The 18637-nt window shown below is 42.5% G+C and overlaps 1 protein-coding gene across 6 annotated transcripts in view; it reads right to left on the reverse strand.

The window, feature by feature from the left end:
• The window catches only part of zc3h18 (zinc finger CCCH-type containing 18), a 169340-nt gene extending 154486 nt beyond the window's left edge, over positions 1-14854 (reverse strand). For 4 of the 6 annotated variants that reach the window (XM_069901981.1, XM_069901980.1, XM_069901979.1 and 1 more), the window contains exon 1: positions 14691-14854. The gene's annotated coding sequence lies outside the window, so the exon portion shown is untranslated. Of the gene's footprint in view, positions 1-10287; positions 10317-14520; positions 14627-14690 lie in introns of those variants that run through there. The other 2 variants (XM_069901978.1, XM_069901977.1) reach the window with 2 other exon arrangements.
• Positions 14855-18637: the final 3783 nt, after the last annotated feature.

The following is an 18637-nucleotide window of genomic DNA, read 5'->3' on the forward strand; positions in this document are numbered from 1 at the left end:
CACCAAAGAAGAGGTACAAGGACTGCCTAAAGAAATCTCTTGGTGCCTGCCACATTGACCACCGCCAGTGGGCTGATATCGCCTCAAACTGTGAATCTTGGCGCCTCACAGTTCGGCGGGCAGCAACCTCCTTTGAACAAGACCGCAGAGCCCACCTCACTGACAAAAGACAAAGGAGGAAAAACCCAACACCCAACCCCAACCCACCAATTTTCCCTTGCAACCGCGTCTACCTGTCCCGCATCGGACTTGTCAGCCACAAACGAGCCCGCAGCTGACGTGGACATTACCCCTCCATAAATCTTTGACCGCGAAGCCAAGCCAAAGAAGAAAGAAAGAAAAGAAGATAAAATTGTTCTGTGAGATAAACTGTCCCTCTGCTCCCAATAGTTTTATTCTATTGCCACATTAAAAGCCCACCTTAGGGGACAGATAAACTCAAAGGTATTAAGAAGAAATAGAAGAACTGGAAACAGAACTGCTGCAATTGAAAAAGGAGTTTCAACAGTCCAGCTCCAAAGAAACATATAATGTGCTTTTAAACAAAAAACTCAAGTACAACACACTGCACACTTATAAAATTGAAAAAAATAATTCTAAGAACTAAACACAGATATTACAAACTGGGAGAAAAAGCACACGAAGTCTAGTCCTTGCAATTGAGAGCAGAAGAGAGTTAGAAAACAATAAATTCAATCCAGACTGAAATGAATTCAGTTTCACATAATCCAACAGAAATCAATGATGCATTTAAACAATTTTATACAAACCGATATAAATCGGATTCCCCAGAAGACCTGTCCAACATTGATGACTTTTTATCCACTGTTGAACTACCCAAACTTGACCAAGAAGATCAAGCAAATTTAGACTTCCCTTTTTACTTCAAAAGAAACTGAAAAAGCCTTGGGCTCACCACATCCAGGGGAGGACAGTTTCCTGCCAGAATTTTATAGAGAATTTAAGGATCTACTTATACCTCTCATCATGGATATAATCAACTTAGCATTTAAAACCCAAACTCTCCCTGAATCATTTTCTAATGCCAGAATTACTGTGTTTCATAAAAAAGGGACCCATTGAAATGCTCCTCATTTTGACCCACTTCATTACTAAACTCAGCTAACAGGCTTGCCCAAATACTTGCCAAAATTAATAAATCCAGAACAGAGCAGCTTTACTTTGAAACATTGGTCAGCCACAACTTGGGCTCTTCAATATTATCCACTATACAAAGTCTAAAGCTGAACCGAGTGTCGTTGTGGCTCTAGATGCTGAGAAAGCCTTTGACATGCTGGAATGGCCATATTTATTTAGTTTTGGCCAAGCTTGGATTTCAGCAACTGTTCATTAATTGGGTTAAAACTCTATGACAGACTCAAAGCTAGGATAGCCACTAACGGACAGATCTCAGCAGTGTTTCCTTTGAGCAGATTGAGCCAACAGGGTTTCCCCTCGTCTCCAGGACTTTTTGTCTTGGCTTTTGAGTTCTTGGCAGAGGCAATTAAACAAGACATGGAGATAAAAGATTTTATGTTGGGTCAGACAAGCCACAAAATTAATCTTATGGCAATGTAATTAACAGATCCAATTAATTCCCTTACTAAATTATATATCCCATTAAAAGGTTACGGAAAAGTTTCAGGATACAAGGTAAACTGAGAAAAAAGTGAAATGATCCCACTAAAAATTTTGATCACACTGAGTACCAGCGAATAAGTCCATTCAAATGGCCCCCAGGGGGCATCAAATACCTTGGAATAATGGTGGATGTTGATCTTCTACATTTATACAAACTCAATTACCTCTCGCTACTTAGTAAAATTGAAGAAGACTTGAGTAGGTGGATGAATTTGCCCATCACTCTAATTGGCAGGGTCAACAATGTAAAGATGAATATATTGCCAAGATTGCAGTATGTTTTGCAGTCCGTGCCCATTCCACTACCTCAAATCTTTTTTTTTCAATATTTTTATTGGTTTTAAATATATGTAAAATGCATAGGTACTGTTACAAGCCCAGAGGACCCATAAACCCAGCAGCAATAGATATTCACTAAGACAAATGGTTACTTAAAGAAAAGTTGCTTTTAATTATCTTTAACCATGAAAACAGAATCACACTTTTAACTTATCACTATTAACTTAACTAACCTAACAATCCCTTTCTAATTCTAAGCACAAGTAAATGTGTGTGTAAGTTCAGAAAAGTTCTTTGGTTCACAGTCCAATCTAATTTCTCATTCCTCCAAGTTTACTGGTTGCAGGCAATTCTTATACTGTGCACAGAATTTAACTTTTATGAAGTTCACCAGGCTTTGGTGCTTGAAAGGTAAATGGTTACCGCTCAGGAAGGTTCTTGTCAATTTTCAGAGAGAGATTCGTTGTTCCAGGACACCCACAACTGATTACTTTTTAATCAGCCACTTCAGTGTCTTGCTGACGTAACTTGCCCCCTCAGGGTTCTCCAGATGATAACCTCTTTCTTTCAGGTCACCACAGAGTGCCTTTTTGTTTCTCTTATTCCAAGTGAAACATTAGACATCCAGTCTTCTCCTCTTGCATGAACCACAAGGGCTTTGACCAGGCTGATCCAAGCATGTACAACCCGTATTCCAAATGGGATTTTCCACAAGCTTGCCCTGTTCCAGTCCCAGCTGCCGTTACTGTCTATAACTGTAGAACTGATCTGTGTGTGTGTGTGTGTGTGTGTGTGTGTGTGTGTGTGTGTGTGTGTGTCTCTCTCTCTCTCTCACACACACACACACACACAGAGAAAGTCTGTTTCACTCTCTTCTGCTTGCACAAAACCACAGGACCCTCTTTGGGTTAGGGTTCCCTCCAGACTGACTGCGGCTCCGACAAGCTCTTTCATCTGTTGCCTTTTTGTAAGCAACAATCCATTAGTGAAGTCTCTTGGGCACTCTCCAAAGCTTTTGCAAAGGCTCTGATGCCCCGACATGTCTAGCATTAGCAGAGCTCCAGTATTTTAAATAAGATCTGTTTTAAAATGTTTGTATGTGACATACATATAAAAAAAAATTGCCCCAATTTATATCCCAAAAATATATCTATATTCTGTCACAGTACATATAATAATAAAGCAAGTTGCTATCAAGTTACAAGTATCAAATAATGATAAACAAAATACATGTGAACCCATATTATTAAATGGAAAAAAGTAAAAGAAAAAAAGTTCTAAACCCCACCCTATGAGGGTTGCTGGCCAAGTTGCTGGAGGATTATGGTACAACTCTTGATTATCTGAAATGGTCAGGGTCGGGTCCATTTCGGATAAAAAATTTTTTCCAGAGAACTGGTCATTTTTTTTTAAAAGCAGCCCAGTAGCAAGAGCAATTCACTTGTAACAATGTTTAAACAACAACAAACAACAAGGTAAAGCTTTTTAAGCATTAAAATAAAATTTTATTCTCACCAAACAAGAATCCTGGCCACCGCTGATCACCGACACCAATCCACCAGGGTCCCACTGCTGACGGGAGCCCCAGGGTCCGGATTGGTTTGGCTCTGAAAAAACTTTGGATAAATGAGGATTTCGGATATCCTCGTTTACCCAAACTTTAAAAAAAATTTCAGGTAACTGAGGATTTTTGAGAAACTGATTTTGGATAATCAAAGTTGTACTGTATAATTTTGAGCTATAAAGCAAACAGAAAAAATGTAAGATCATGCCACTGAATAAATTTGACTATAAAGAATACCAAAGAAACAGAAATTTCAGTTGGCATGTGGGTGGTGTGAAATACCTAGGAATCAAGATTGATAGCAATCTGGAAAATTTATATAAACTTAACTACCCCCCATGCTGGAGAAGATTGAAGGTGTCTTAATAAGACAGAGGGGCCTGCAATCACCTTAATGGGAGGGTTAACTGTGTGACAGAGTATATAGAGGTATTTGGGAGATAAATTGGGAAAGGTTTGTTAGAGTAGGTCACACACAAACTTTTTTTTAAAAACACAGAATTTTTGCAGGAGCTTTCGCACAGTGCTCAGAGACTTCAATTGGCATGTTATTTGCAAAAGGCAACAAATGTAACAACGTCCAGTAGCAGCTCTGCTGGAAAGAGAATTTACTGTCTGGAAGGTCATGTGATCTTTGTAGGCAGAGATGAGGGGAAAAAACAGGCTTTGCTCTCAGAGTTGGAGGGAGTGAAGGAGGATCACAGACATAGGTTCCAGAGGGACAAGCTGGGAAGCTTTGGAAGACAGCTTGGTAAAGGAGAGGATTGACTGTCCAGTGTTTCCCTTGGAATATTAGAAACAGAAAGGAACTCTGTGGTGACCTGAAAGAAAGAGGTTACCATCTGAAGAACCCTGAAGGGGGCAAGTTTCGTCAGCAAGACACTGGAGTGGCTGATTTAAAAGGAATCAGTTGTGGATGTTCTGGAAAAATTCTCTCTCTGAAAATCAACAAGAACCCTTCTGAGTGGTAACCATTTACCTGTTAATCACTAAAGCTTGGTGAACTTTATTAATGTTAACTTCTGTGCACAGTATAAGCATTGCCTGCAACTAGTGAGATTAGACTGTGAACCAAAGAACTTTGCTAAACTTACATACAAATTACACACACATGCACTTTGGATTAGAAGGGGGTTAAGTGAGTCAATAGAAAGAAGTTAAAGTTTGATTGTATTTTCATTTTCAAAGATAATTAAAAGCAATTTTTGTTTAAGTAACCCTTTGTCGTGGTGCATATCTATTGCTGCTGGATTTTGGGGTCCTCGGGACTCGAAACAACTGCATAAAGATGAAGGTGACGCCAGGACTCCAATACCTCTTCCAGTCTCTGCCAATTCCATTACCACGATCTTTCTTTAAAACGTTAAATGATAACACAAGGACATTCATCTGGAATAAGAAAGTGCCCAGGAGAGCCTTAAAAAACTGACATAAGGTGGTGGTTGGGGTGCTTAAGGTTACTTGATTTTAAGAAATACTATGTAGCAGCTCAGTCAAGGTTTCTGGCATCCTTCTTTGAGGAGGGGGAAACCACCTACTTGGGTACAAATAATATTGCATGCAATGGGGGAAGAGGACAGCGAAAGATTTCACATATAAATGGGATGCTAAATTAGCAAAAAAAAACTGATAACCCCATACTGAAACATCTGATTAAAATTTGGCACGGGATCAATGAGTGTATTCAAGAGAAAGTGGGAATATTGTCTGACAAAAATTAACAATAGGTGGATTAATAAAAAAAATTAAATCATATGTACGTAGATTGTTGTGGGATATCTGTACATTTTGAAGCAGTTTGTGATGTTATTTCCTTATTCAAAAAAAAACCAGAGGATATCTGTACAAGGTGAAGGGAGGAAAGTTTATGGGAGGGATCAGGATAATTTTTTTTTTAATTACACAGAGTAGTGGGCACTTGGGATGCATTGCCTGGGGTGGTGGTGGAAGTTGATACAATAGGGACTTTTAAAAGACTCAGACAGGCACGTGGATACAAGAAAAATAGAGCTATGGGTGTAAGTTAGGAAAGGTTTAGTTTGTTGAATAGGTTTCTATCAGTCAGCACAACATTGTGGGCCAAAGGGGCTGTACTGTGCTGTCATGTTCTATGTTCTTACTGTAGGATAAGGACTAGAATGGGACAGGTAGGACTGGTTTTCATGAAGTCAACAATGACTTGATGGGATGAACAGCTTCCTCTATGCTGTAACAATTCTATAATATGAACAAAATTAGTGACTACTGTATTCAATTAAAACTATCAAGTACTAAAGTCCACTTGAACCTTCTCCAATCTTTACTCAGTTGAATCTACAAGCAGGGCCCTCAATTCTCTTGATCATAAAGGACTCCCTGGTCACAATTTCTTCTCCCTGCTACCTTCAAGCAGAAAGTACAAGAAACCTAGCACCTCAAGAACAGCCTTTTTTTTTAAATTCAACAGCTATTAAGCCACAATTGACAAGTTGTTTAGAGGTCAGTTTGTCATTTTGGGACAAACATTCCTCATGTGAAATTTTTTTAAACGATGAAAAATTTTGAAAATTTAGTCAAAAAGAAAAAAAGCACATCTGGAAGAATTGGGAAGCTAATGTTCTTGAGATATACAAAGGCAGCAAGATTAATTTAAACATGACCTCTTTAGACAAGCAAAGACCCAGAAGAGTGGTGAACTAGTGAATGCTGTTATTCCATTTCAAAAGGCAATAGAGGCAAAACAAGAAATTATAGGCCAGAAAGCCTGAAACGAGTGGTAGGAAATATTACTGAAGAATTTTAGGGACCGTCTTTAGTCATATTTAGAAAAACGTAAGATTTATTGGAGATAGCATGGCTTTATGCATGAGAGGTCACATCTCACAAATCTGAATAAGTTTCTTGAGTTGTTATATACATGGACTTTAGTAAAGCTTTTGAGGTCCCCCATGGTAGGGCATGACCTATCTGGAGGTCTGTGATCAACTGGTGTTCTGTAAGGATCAGTGTTGAGACCATTTATTTGTGCTATATGATTATGTAGGCAAATAAAATCACAATGCTGTAGAAACTCAGCAGGTCAAGCAGTGTCCTTTATATTCCAAAGGTAAAAATACATAATTATATATAATTAAATACATAGATAATACATTATGTAGGTAAGTTGATTAGTACATTTGCAGATAGCACAAAAATTGACAGTGTTGTGGATAATAAGGGAAATGATCAAGCCTATAGTCCAAACATGCTCATACCACACAGATGCCATAGGATTTTGCAGGAGACGAAATGAAAGAACAGGTAGAGAATTGGCAGATGGAGATTAAGTGTGAGGTGCTGCATTTAGAAAGGTCAAATGAAAGAGGTAAAGTATAAATGGCTGGACCCTTAAGAGAAGTGATGTACAGAGGGATCTATGGGTGCAAGTCCAAGGATCCCTGAAAGTGACAACACAAGTAGATAGGGTGGTAAAAAGGATATATAGCATGCTTACATTTATTGATTGGGATGCAGAGTTCAAAAGTTGGGTATTCAATAAAGCATTTGTATAAAATTTTATTTGGACGACATCTGAAGTACTGGGTAGTTTTGATCCAATTATTTAATAAAAGATATACTTGCAATGGAAGCAGTCCCAAACAAATTCATGAGGTTAACTCCTAGGATGAGACTTAAGGAATTAGATTTATATTCTCTGGAGTTCAGAGTAAAAGGAATTAACTTCTTTAAACATGCAAAACCCTTAAAGGACATGATAGGTTATGATAAGGGAAATCATTTGAAACTGAATCACATAGGAATTTCTTGCAGAGGGCATTGACCTCCTAGGATACTCAACTTCAGAGAGTTGTGGATGCTAGATCAATGGAGGTATTTAAAGAGGAACTAGATAATTTTTCCAAAAGATCAGCAACTGAAGCCTTTGGGAAAATGGCACAGATGAGACAAGGTCTGCACCAGACCATGCTGAACAGTGGGACAGTGTTGAGGAACTGAGTACCCTACTCCTGCTATTATCTTATGTTCTTAGAGTCTCTATGTATCAATTATTCATAGGATTAGACTTCTAAAACTCTACAGGGCAAATTTTAATAATTTTGACAGTCTCTGTGCCACATCTTATGCAGCCATGCTTAACCTATTTTTGGCCTGCCTGCTTTTTACTCACATCTTGAAGGGCTCAGGCCAGAAACGTCGGACATATATCTTTACCTCCTATAGATACTGCGAGGGCTGCTCAGTCCCTCCGGCATTTGTGTTTTATTTAAATGTGCTACCTTTTTCTTGCACTTTTTAAAATTTATCTTGTAATGTGGTTTAAAATCAGACTGCTCAAACTCCAGGGGAATCACGCTGCTCTCCATTGCAAGCAAAATCTTCGCTAGGATTCTCCTAAATAGAATAAAACCTAGTGTCGCCGAAAATGTTCTCCCAGAATCACAGTGCGGCTTTCACGCAAACAGAGGAACTACTGACATGGTCTTTGCCCTCAGACAGCTCCAAGTGCAGAGAACAAAACAAAGGACACTACATCACCTTTGTTGACCTCACCAAAGCCTTCGACACTGTGAGTAGGAAAGGGCTTTGACAAATACTAGAGCGCCTCGGATGCCCCCCAAAGTTCCTCAACGTGGTTATCCAACTGCACGAAAACCAACAAAGTCGGGTCAGATACAGCAATGAGCTCTCTGAACCCTTCTCCATTAACAATGGCATGAAGCAAGGCTGCGTTCTCGCACCAACCCTCTTTTCAATCTTCTTCAGCATGATGCTGAAACAAGCCATGAAAGACCTCAACAATGAAGACGCTGTTTACATCCGGTACCGCACGGATGGCAGTCTCTTCAATCTGAGGCGCCTGCAAGCTCATACCAAGACACAAGAGCAACTTGTCCGTGAACTACTCTTTTCAGACGGATGCCGCTTTAGTTGCCCATTCAGAGCCAGCTCTTCAGCGCTTGACGTCCTGTTTTGCGGAAACTGCCAAAATGTTTGGCCTGGAAGTCAGCCTGAAGAAAACTGAGGTCCTCCATCAGCCAGCTCCCCACCATGACTACCAGCCCCCCCACATCTCCATCGTGCACACAAAACACAAAACGGTCAATCAGTTTACCTATCTCGGCTGCACCATTTCATCGGATGCAAGGATCGACAACGAGATAGACAACAGACTCGCCAAGGCAAATAGCGCCTTTGGAAGACTACACAAAAGAGTCTGGAAAAACAACCAACTGAAAAACCTCACAAAGATTAGCGTATACAGAGCCGTTGTCATACCCACACTCCTGTTCGGCTCCGAATCATGGGTCCTTTACCGGCATCACCTACGGCTCCTAGAACGCTTCCACCAGCGTTGTCTCCGCTCCATCCTCAACATTCATTGGAGCGACTTCATCTCCAACATCGAAGCACTCAAGATGGCAGAGGCTGACAGCATCGAATCCATGCTGCTGAAGATCCAACTGCGCTGGGTAGGTCACATCTCCAGAATGGAGGACCATCGCCTTCCCAAGATCGTGTTATATGGCGAGCTCTCCACTGGCCACCAAGACAGAGGTGCACCAAAGAAGAGGTACAAGGACTGCCTAAAGAAAGCCCTTAGTGCCTGTCACATTGACCATCGCCAATGGGCTGATATCGCCTCAAACCGTGCATCTTGGAACCTCACAGTTTGGCGGGCAGCAACCTCCTTTGAAGAAGACTGCAGAGCCCACCTCACTGTCAAGACAAAGGAGGAAAAACCCAACACCCAACCCCAACCAACCAATTTTCCCTTGCAACCGCTGCAACCGTGTCTGCCTGTCCCGCATCGGACTTGTCAGCCACAAACGAGCCTGCAGCTGACGTGGACATTACCATTCTGATTCTGTGGGCCCTGTTCACAATTGCTGCCTTATACCATATCAATAACCTTGTCACTAGAATTACTACCAAATAAATATCTGCTTGGTTAGACCTGATTCTGGCCTATGTGTCAACTCAAGAGACTTGCAAAAAATTTAATATAACAATGAAGTTATACATAGTGAAGCAACAACGACTTCATGTACTACCTCCATTTTTCTGGCTATTTGCAGGTGGTTAGTCTTATCAAGCCAGATTGACAAGCCTTGGTGCAAAGGCCTGGCCCACCCCTATCCAATGCAAACTCAGATTTAATTTTTATTTTATCTGAACCTGGTGCATGTAGTCAGATCCTAATGAGCTTAGTTTGGATGCTGGGCTCTGGTGTTAAGCTTGACTTCGTCCCTCCGTTTGCTCAGAAAGATCATTTATCAACAATCTGGCTCATCAATCACCATTCCTGCAATTAGTAACATTTAATGAGCAACAAAATGTGATCTGCTGCAAGAGATTTATATTTCACTGAAGTTTTTGGAGAGAGTTGTGTCACTGGAGAGGCCATTTTTATCACCTTTGCCAATGATGAGCTACCTCTGTGAACCAATGCACAGCACTATATTTCTAAGTCAGAATGGACTGCAACTTGAAAGAGGCTCTGCAATAATGGTGTTCTCATGTTCTACTGTCTTCATCCTTCCTTAGCTTGGATGAACACAGCACACAACAGGACCTTTGGTCCAAAGTGTCCAAATTCCCTTCCTGAGGTCGCATTTTAGAGTTGTCATGTAAATGTCCTAAACGTTTTCTCAATTTCCTGACCAATGAAGGCAGGTATGTTAAACAACCTCTTTACCACCTTGTCTATCTATGTATGATCCACCCTACAGCCTCTATGCAACAATGGCAAAAAGAAGGAATGAATGCTGATGGTGATGAACAAGCAGCATCAGAGGCTGGGTATCCATCAGTATGCAACTTACCTACCGATACTGCACAGCGTTTCCATCCTCTAAGAGACAGAAAACAAGAAAAGTGTAATGGATTATTCTCCATGTACCTTGATAACACCCAGCAACCCAACTCAAGTCACACAATATTATCCAGGGCAAAGCAGCTCACTTGATTGTTACTCCATTCACTAGTATAAATATTAATTCCTTCTACCACCTGTACAATGTTCACCATTCTCTAAAGAAGCTGCAATTATTTGCCCAAGCTATTTCAAAAGCCCTTACCACAACCACCTGCAAATCTCACACCACTATGTCTTTAAACATATTATCATTCCTTCTTTCATATGGAGTAAATTCGTGGCTACCTTCCCAAATAGAACTACAGGAGCAGCTTACAGTGGCAACAATAAACACTGGCTTTGACTGCAATACCCATATCCTAATTTGTTTTTCAATTGAGCAGACAATTAATAATATTGAACATGAGCACAAGGGGAGCAATGGGGAAAGTGCAAATTTAGCATAGATGCTGAACCTACAAGTTATTTCCACCTGAATCTTTATCATTGCACATTTTAAATCCTTTATCAGGAATTACTGTCACCTTTTGCAATGGGGCTGTTTTTGTTCCCCCTAACTTAACTTCTCCCTCTTTCTCCCTCCCCCTCCCACCCCACCCTTCAGTGCTAATACAGTTGGTATCCAGACCAACTGTTATTTCAAGTCGTTTATTGTCATCTGATTGTACAAGTACAACCCAACAAAACTGCATTCTCTAGTACTTGGCGCAAAACTTGCACACAACCAGACATAACACACATACAGACAAAAAAAAATACATATGCAGGACAAGCATTTTATCTATATAAATATTGTTTTGTACATATGAGATGGGTAGCATCTGTGAGAAGAAACTGGTCCTCAGCCTGGTGGTGCTAGTTCTGATACTCCTGTATCCCTTCCCTAACAGAAGTTAAAAACTGCTGTGTGCAGAGTGGAAGGGGTCCTCATTGATTTTGCATGCCCTCATCAAACAAAGATCCTGGTAGATCACGTCAATGGGGAGGAGGGAGACTCTGGATTGACTTCCGATCAATTTCTCTGCTGCAACCGTATCACACTGTGATCCAGCTGGCCAGGATGGGTTATTTTTCAAACTCATTCCTGACAGGCCCCACATGGATGTGTAATGTTACAGTGGAGCCATATCCTCTCCTTCCATAAAGATAAGCAGGAATCAGTGGACAATTATGATATTCATACAATGCTTGTTTTCCACCTATTTAACAGACTGCTACAATATCTCAAACTTCCCCTGAATGCGATCAATGCATTTGATGCAGACTGGAATCTGGGACCAAGGTGGCTTCCACACCAAGGAGTGCATTAATCTACTCGAACAAACTGGACAAGAATGAGTATTGTAACTATTTCCAGGTATAGGAACATCTGGCAAGTGGATGGCTTTTAAAAGTACGATATGGCTTTTAAAAGTAAGATAAAGTTCAAACATGCTCATGTTTGAGAAAAGGACAAAGCTGGCAGGTTTAGGGAGGCATAGCTGAGGAGTTATATTGAGTGATAAGCAGCTGGTTCAAACAAAATCTCTTGAATAGACAAGATGCAGGAATTAAAAGGGAAATCAGGAGGGTAAAAAAAGGACATGAAATGGTTTTGACAGAAAAGGTAATCCTAACAGATTAACAGGCATATTAAGTGCAAAAAAGATAAATTGGGAGAAAACAGGTCCCCTTATAGATCAACGTGGTTACCTGTGAAAGGAGATAAAGAGGATAGGGATGGTCCCAAATATTTCCCGTCTGCATTTACCATGGAAAAAGACTTGGATATTAAGGAAATCTGGTGGAAATTGGAGAGGGTGCAGAAGATCTGAAAGTGCATAAAGGTAAATAAATAACCAGGGCCTATACTCTAGAATGTTAAAGGAATCTGCGGAAGAAATTGCAGAGGCCTTTTCAGATACACCTACATCATCTTCACCCAAGTGAGAGGTACCAGAAAACCAGAGAGCCTAACATCAATGGTGGGAAAATTACTAGCGCATTCTAAGGGACAGGATTTTTCAGGATTTGGAAAGTCAAAGGTTGATGAGGGACAATCAATAAGGGTGTGAGAAATCATCTCTCTCAAAAATGATTGATATTTTTTGAAATCATGAAGAAAGATTGACATGGGGGGTTGTCTACATGGGCTATAGCAAGGCCTTTGACAAGGACAAGGACCCACACAGTAGACAGATTGCTTGCGATCCAGATCGAGTTGGCCAGTTGAATACAGGATTGGCTTAATGTTTCAAATCAAAGTGTGTAATGATGGGTTGTTATTCAGATCAGAAGCCTGTGATGGGTCAAACATTGTTTGTCAATTGCATTAACAGTTTGGTTGATAATGTAGTTAAAATGGTAAGTTTGCAGATAATGCCAATATTGGTGGTATAGTAGATAGTGAAGAATGCTAATGTAAAATGACAAGATATAAATGAACAGGGAACATGCAGCAAGCAGATGAAATTGAACTCAGAAAATGCAAGGTGTTACTCTTTGGTAGGTTAAGCCAGGGTAGGATGTACACAGCGAATGGTAGGGACCTGGAAAGTGTTAAAAACAGAAAATTTGGCAGTATAGCTACATAGCTCCACAAAAGTGACAACACCAGTAGACAGGGTACAGCAATTGGGAAGTCATGATACATCTGTACAAGACTTTTATGAGACCACACTAACTGTTGAGTAGTTTTGGTCACTCATCTATATGAAACATCTTATTAAGCTTTAAACAATGCAGAAAAGATTCATGAAAATGTCACCAGGACTGGTGAGCTTGAGTTATAAGGAAAGGCATTTTCTCTCTTGAACATAGAAGTCCTTATAAAGGACTTAAAACGATGAGATAAATAATGTCATCCTCCCCCCCCCCCCCCCCCCCCCTCACCCAGTCAAGCACAAGGCATCTTGGATTTCAGGTGAGAGGGAAAAGATTTTAAAGGGATGGAGGAGTGGGAGACATTTTTCCACACAGCATTATGGAAAAGTGGTAGGGATGTGAAACAAGCTGCCAGAAGAAATAGTAGAGGTGGGGAGAATTACAATAATTAAAAGACATTTAGACAGGTACATTGATAGAAAGGGATTAGAGAGATATGGACCAAAACTGTGAGACAATCTTAGAATGATATGTTGGTCAGCATGGACAAATTGGGCCAAAGGATCTGTTTTCATACTGTAAAACTTTATGACAATAATGCAGTGCAAAATTGATGTGTTCATTAACCACATGACAACAAACTGACCAGCATGGGTTAAAAAAGAAGCCCATCAAATGTTTCAGCTATTTAGTTATTAAAACAATCCAATTATAAGCTCAAAACAGGAAACATTTTAAAATGTTCAATAGTCTATATACAGCCTAATTTAGACCAATACCCTGAATCTACAAAATCACATTCAAGATCACTTTACCTGCACTCACAACTACAATTCACAATTGAATAGATAGCGCAAGTGAAGCTTGTAAACTTGGTGAAAGCAACAAACTTCAGGATGTCAGTATGTATCACTTGTTCATTTCCCCTACTCTACCCTCTTTTCAAATACAACTGGGTCCTCGAGACTCTGCATACTTCCACATCCAATGCAATGTCCATAGGACTGAGAATAATTTGACCTTGCTTGAATGGTCAGTCCAAGCACAATTTGATGCCAACTCAAGAGTAGGAAACTTGTTACACTGAAGGCTAATCTCACACCTTGCAAAGTTTTAATTCATTGCCCGTCCGTGCAACTGTGCCTGTATTTACAGGAACAATTAAACGAAGGCCAGAAATAATATAACCCATCCCCTTGCACTCGTCCCAAATCCAAGCGTGAGATGCCTGTGCTCCTCCCGGGTGGAGGGACCCAGCAGCTCGGCACTGTCAGAACCCCATAAGCCAATCAGAAGGTTCTGCACCCTCACTCATTCCCATGCCCGAGGCGAAGGGAGCCCAACACCGAGTGTGGGCACCTTTTGTACCCCAGCCACCAAGACGTCGACCACTGCTCTCGCCCCGGTAAGTCAGACTGTGGGCTTGGGCCTGTGGCGCCAGCATTAGGCCCATTCCTGAGGCCTGTGGTTTATGAGCGGGTGCAGGGGAGGAGGGGGGGAGGGCAATAATCAGCGGTCCTGCTGCGCCGATTGCACCCTGCTTGCACGCCAGCCTTCTTTCCCCTACTCCCAACCTCCGCGGGTGCGGGTAACTCACCTGCAGGCAGGCGGGCGGCGGGCCGAGTAACCAGGGTAACGGCGAACAGCGCGAGGCTGGGCCCGAGGCAGCAGCGAGCGAGCGCGAGCCGGGCACCGCCGCCATTACCCGCCGCTCATTGGTCGCTCCGAGTCAGATGATCAAGAACCCCGCCCCTTCCCTTCGCTCACCGTTCATCCGCGCTCATCTCTGGCCGTGCTCCGCGTTCCCGACCACGGTGGTCTCAAGCCACCCTCTCCGCCTCAGCGTGGCTCCATCAACCTTGGGCACGCTTCAGCACGATCCCACCGCTGCCGGCCACCATTGATCACATCCCATTGGACACTTGCCGGTCAGCTGACCAACCAGTGTGAGTCTGCGCAACGTGTTCGGGCGGGAGGGCGCCGGAACTTTGAAGTTGCTTGGGTGAACGTTATGCTGAATATATCAGGGAGATTATTACAATAGGATCAGTCCTGGCCTGTGCTCGCCTCAACTCTTTCTGCCAGAGCTCAGACCCTCTATTTCACCATCCCGTCTTGCCTCTGATGCCACTTCCGTATAACGATGTAAGGACTTTGGTGCAGGAGAAGACCATTCAGCCCGTCCATCCTGCTCCACCATTGAGATTTAGCACCATCTAAATGTTCCCCGTAGATTTTGCACAGTTGGAAAATTATCTATTTAGAGGAGCTAAGGAGAGGGTGCAGAGGAGATTTACTGTTACAGGATTAGAAAATGAGGCAAGGTCATATGTACAAAGTGAAGGGAGGGAAGTTTGTTTTTACACTGAGAGTTGTGGGTGCTTGGACTCCCTTGCTAGGCTTGGTAGTGTAGGCTGAAACATTAGGGGCATTTAAGAGACTCTTAGGCACATGGATAGAATAAAAATAGGGTTATGAAGTCGGAAGGGTTTAGTACTTTTTAAAGGAATATATGGTTTGGCACCACATCAAGAGCCGAAGGGCTTGTACTGTGCTGTAATATATATTCTAGCTTAAATGTTGAATGAGGCAGGCTCTACTGCTTCCTTGGGCAGAGAATCCCAGAGGTTCACTACTTTCTGGGAGAAGCATTTACTCCTCATTTCTGTCCTAAATCTAGTCCCTTGAATCTTGAGGCTTTATCCTTAGTTAAAGTCTCATCTACCAGCAGAAAAAAACATTTCTACCACTGTTTTATCTATTCCCTTCATCATTTTATAGTCGTCCTTTTGGCTAAGGTCAAGTGCAATTCACCTTCTGTGCGCTAGGCATCTGGATCTATGAGAAGTTGTCTCATCAAGAAAGAAGGAAGAAGAAGACAACTGAGAGGACCACAGGAGCCGAAGAGATCTTCTGGTGTGAGCTGGCCTATTGACGAATGGGTGGCATCTCTCCATGATTGGGGGACCAGCAGTAAGCACACCTCCACAAGGATGGCCACAGCATCAAACTTCTTAGGAGGACAAAGAATCCAGAATGCTGTCAGGGTGACAGGGAAGAACATGAGTGAAGAGACAACGATTTCCAATGACCTCTTTATCAGGAAGGTCTTGAAGGAATGCTGCAAATTTGAGGTGAAGGGCAACTACTGCCTCCAGGATATCAGGATAACATTCACTTTGATGAGACATTCAAGATCTTGGCAGGATGACAGAGGATGCTTTGGGACCTACAGAAGGGGAAGGTGGCACCACTCTCGCCATTCAAGACATAGCTGCTCCTATGAAAGGACAGCAAAGGGGCAATCATCTACCCTTCCCTGCTCCCATTCTTGATGTTTGCCATTGCTGGGAACTGTGGTTACTTGGTCTACACTGGACATACCAGGGTGTGCAGCAAACCTGGACTTGTGGCAGCCCAATGCAGCTCAATCATCTATAAGAACTGCAACCAGGAAAGCCACCAAACCAAGAACTGCAAGAGCAAGTGCTGGAACTCGTGAGGGGAAGCAGGAAGCTTACCTAAAATGGGTAGCCACCTAATCACAGAAAACAAGAGGGGAAAACTGCCAACATCACTACCCCAGCAAGGTCAACTCAACCTCGAATGCAATGGAGACTGCAGTAGAGACCGAGACCATGAGAAGTGAGGAAACTGAAAGCATATCTGCTGCCAAACACCAGCCATGAGGCCAGAGGCCCCTCCCGAGGAGACAAAGTTAATTGAGGAGGAAGCTGCAGAGGGAAAATGGCAGACTGTCAAGACAGAGGCAGCAGGATAGGCGAAGCGGTTAGCACAACGACTTTACAGCACCATGTGTCGAACTGTCTGTAAGGACTCGATGCATTCTCCCTGTGCCCGCGTGGGTTTTCTCTGGGGCTCTGGTTTCTTCCTACCATTCAAAACATCCCAGAGGTGTGGTTTAATGGGGTGTAAATTAGGTGGCATGGACTAGTGGCCAAAATGGCCTGTTACTGTGCTGTATTTATGTACGTAAAAGAAAGAGAAACCAAAAAGCTGCTCCATAGAAGAAACTTGGAACCAGTGGCACAAGCAATGAGAGGAAAAGGGTCAAGGCAGAAATAGAAACCAGCAACCTCTCATCATGAGCACAAAATGAAGGCAGAGGAAGCACTAGGGCAGAGGGGAAAAAAGGGAGTACAAAAGGGTTATGAGTAGACCTGATCTTGGGATATACAGCAACACCCCACCCCTGCAGTATGAGCAGTAGATGCCAATGCTCATAGCCCCAGCAATCTGAGACTGGTGCCCCACCCTCAGCTCCGGGAAGAGAATACAAGTCAGATAGTCGATGGAGAAGCAGGAGCACAGATAGATGTCCCATCAACTTTGCCCCATTCCCAGAGGATGATCAGCTCCTGAGCCCAAAATCATGTTGCAGAGGGCAAACTGGTAGACACAGGACTGTAAGGATTGCAAACTAGAGAGTCCAATGAACAACATTGGAGATTAAAATAGCAATGTAAAATGTGCAATATCAAATACATTACGTGATGTGCAATTACACCAAAGTCAAGGCAGATGTGACTTTCATATAAGAGTGTGGGCTTCTACGCCTCCGTGGTTGGGGGAGAACGATTATCACACCTCTGGTCTGGGTATCGCGCTGCGGGGAGGCAACTTTGCAATCAGGTTAAGGAGGTGGTTGGAAGACGTCTCCTTGTGGTAGATTTAACATACAGTAGTGTAACACCCCCTCCCCTTCACCAGCTGATCAATGTGTACACCTTGTGAGAGGCTGACTGCCTTCCAAGCTGGCTATTTTGGCCGATGATTTCAACTGCATCATCGATGCGGCTGGATGATCTGGCGGTGGAGTGAGCAGAATGGACAGTTCCTCCAGACTCCGTGTGATGCCTTCAGCAACCCTACAGTTAGAGCAAAGCTGCAGCCCACTTGGTTGAGATCAATGGCTCAACGGATAGACTTCCTCTTTGTGTTGAAGATCTTCACAGTCAGAACCACTGATGTCATGCCAGTTTTCTTCTCTGACCACTGCCTCCCGTCACTGACAGGAGGACTAGAAGATGAGCAGAGGAATGTGGAACCTAAACATGAGGTTGCTGTCGCCAGAGAACATAGAGGAAGTGAAGAAGGATAACACTGCAAAACCCTTCTTTGATTCTCCAGTGAACAGGTGGGAAATAACCAAGGATATCATGGTGATAGTGACCACAACCCCCTGAGCTTTCGGGTAGCTATGGACAAGGATAAAAGCAGACAAAATGGGAAAATTTTCATTTGGGGAAGGGCAAATTATGATGGGGATGAGGCAGGAATTAGGGAAAGTTTACGGGAGAAAGCACAGAAATAATGTGGAGAATGTTTAGGAACCACTTGCGCTGGGTTCAGAATAGGTTTGTCCCACTGAAACAGAACAAATGGTAGGAAAAAGGAACTGTAGCTGCCAAACAGGTGAGATGGCTAGTTAAGAGGAAGCAGGAAACAGGAAGGGCTCATGAGAATTGTATAGTAGTCAGGAAGGAACACAAGAAAGGACTTGGGAGAGCTCGAAGGGATCATTAGAAGCCCTTTGGCAAGTAGAATTAAGGAGAACCCCAATGTGCTCTATGTGAATGGGAAGGACTGAAGGGTGACTAGAATCAAGGTAGGGCCACTTGAGGATAAAGGAGGCAACGTGCCTGGAGATGGAGGAGATTGGAGAGATCCTAAATGAATACTTTGCTTCAGTG

The sequence above is a fragment of the Narcine bancroftii genome, chromosome 10 (genome assembly GCF_036971445.1).
Source record: "Narcine bancroftii isolate sNarBan1 chromosome 10, sNarBan1.hap1, whole genome shotgun sequence".
NCBI classification, from domain to species: domain Eukaryota; kingdom Metazoa; phylum Chordata; class Chondrichthyes; order Torpediniformes; family Narcinidae; genus Narcine; species Narcine bancroftii.